Here is a 2,529-nt window from a genome sequence, read left to right on the forward strand (position 1 = left end):
TACTCTTACCCAAATCGGTTCTTAATACTACTCGATTAAGACTCAATATGATAATATGCTCAATCAAATAATTATAATAAAATCAACTCATTTCATCTTATTGGACTCTCATCAAGCTCAACTCATCTCAATCATCAAACTCTTTTGTTTAAAACATGTTTTTGACTCATTTATAACTCCTCAAGAATCTATCTCAAATCAATCATTTAACTCAATACTCATGCTCTTTCTAACCTTGATCAAGTATGCATAGACTCAATTTAAAAATCATAATTCGTTAAATGCATGAAAAACCATTCTCTTCATCTTAAATAAATATATTTAATGAAACAATCATCAATTCAGCCAGAGTCCATGGGAACGAAATCATTAACAGCCAATCAAGAACTCAAATCATAAGAATCAATATGATATATATATATATATATATATATATAAAGAATGTAGCAAGGAAATACGTAAATAACTCAAGAACTCAATAAAATAGGATTAGAACTAAACCTCAACCTCAATGTTTACTAAATAAATATGTAGGGCACGAGGACGAACTTAGTCCAGCATTGTGATTAGCCTTACATACCTAAAAATCGTAGACACAATCAAGACTTGAAGGAATCACTTGAAAACCCTTAGGGTAAGTTAAAGGACTAATATTTGGTCCCTGAACGTGCATGGTTCAATTGGGAAAATATGGTAAAAGACCGTAATGAACTTTATTAAAGTATGAGTTGATACACCTTCACGTAAGGCCACCACGATCCATATAGCTCACCACGGTCCATGGTGAGAGTCATGGTCTTGGTTTTAGGCTGGAATATGAGAGGTGGCTACCATGAAAACTACCAAGACTTGTGGTGCTCACCATGGGTCATGGTCCTCCCACGTGGTCCTGGCATGCATAAGGGTCCTAGGGCTGAGGATCATGGATGGCTTCACAATCCATGGTAAGAACCACAGGCCGTAGAGCCCTTCGTGGTACCTTTTTTTATTTTTCTCCTGATGCCAGGAACCTTCACAGACACTCTTCACTAGTCGTAAAGCTCAATATAGCCTGTGAGCGGTCTTTTGGTTAGCCCCAGATGTAATTTTCCAGATCATTTTGGGTTAGTTACGACTTGGGACTTCAAGGGTTTTACAAAAGACATCTGAGAACTCTGTCCAAGTCACGATGTAGATCCATTTGGTATGGTCTCTAACTATGAATGCCACCACTGTCTGGAAGGACCATATAGTCGATATGTAGTAAAGTCAGTTCTCGCGACTCTACCAATCCCAAAGCCTATAGTCGCTCTGAGCAAGTAGTAAGGAACTTGTGGTCATATTTCCAAATCACCCTTGAAAACCTCGGCGGTGGCAGTTTCAGAAACACCACAAGCATTTTCTTCTCCTGTAATGGCATAACACCATCCAAATCAACCAGTAGGGCGGTGGTTGGTGCCGATAGCGTCTCAACCTTCTGAGCTGCTGGTGTAGGCTGACCCTGTTGTGCTAGTTAAGGGTGCGAGTTCGATTCTTCGGCTTGGTTTTGCTAAAATTCAATTCAGTTCTTTGGTGTTTAGTTTGAAGAAAGTGTGAACCATATTTCAAACTAAAATAGATTGGTTCGGTTTGGATTTTTCAATTTCGGTTTAATCTATTTCAGTATTTTTAAATTGGTTTTTCGATATAAAAAATTCTTGTGTTGATTTATTATTTTGCGGTTTTCTTCTTGCATAATTTTTACAAGAACCAATAGGGAAAAAAAGAACAACAACAAGAAAACATTAAGCAAGAAATTAATAGGGAAAAAAAGCAATATAGAATTACCACCTAAACTGCAAAAAGAATTCAACACCTTAACACCAAACTACTTAATAGTGACCAAAGAGCCACTGTTATTAAGTGTAGTACCAAGAATTACCAAAAAATCAACAGGGAAGAAAAATAGAATTAAGAAGAAGACACAGGGGAACATTAAGCAAACCTGGTAAATCATACTAATGAAAGAAAAAAAGACATACCATAAATGAATAACCAGTAGGCAAGAAGGATGATGAAGATGAAAACAAAGAGAATAATAATCCAATTGATAATCCTAATTTCTTTCATAAACCTTGAGCGATGGAGCCGAATGCAGATACGTAGTAGGTCTGCTTCCTGCAGCCAGCATAGCAACCACCAGTTTACCACTTACCAGACACTCAGGCAGGCAGGCACTTAGGCAACCATCAACTCAACGGTCAACACAAACACTAAAAAATCAAAATACAAATATCTTAAACTTCACAACTCACAATTCATAAACACACATCATCTAATTCAAAACACCACCAAATGACTCCAAATATTTTTAAAACATGAGTCACCAAATTAAAAACCCCACAAAATAGTAAACACAATCACAACACCCTTCTTCATTATTTTAAAGTCTTGAACCACCATAAAATGTTTCCAAATAAATCAACGAGCTTTAGGAGACATGGCTGAACACTTGAACTTGAACCTAATAAAAAATATTAAGCCAAAAAGTAGAAACTTAGACTAGGCATC

The sequence above is a fragment of the Solanum dulcamara genome, chromosome 9 (assembly GCF_947179165.1).
Source record: "Solanum dulcamara chromosome 9, daSolDulc1.2, whole genome shotgun sequence".
Classification (NCBI taxonomy): domain Eukaryota; kingdom Viridiplantae; phylum Streptophyta; class Magnoliopsida; order Solanales; family Solanaceae; genus Solanum; species Solanum dulcamara.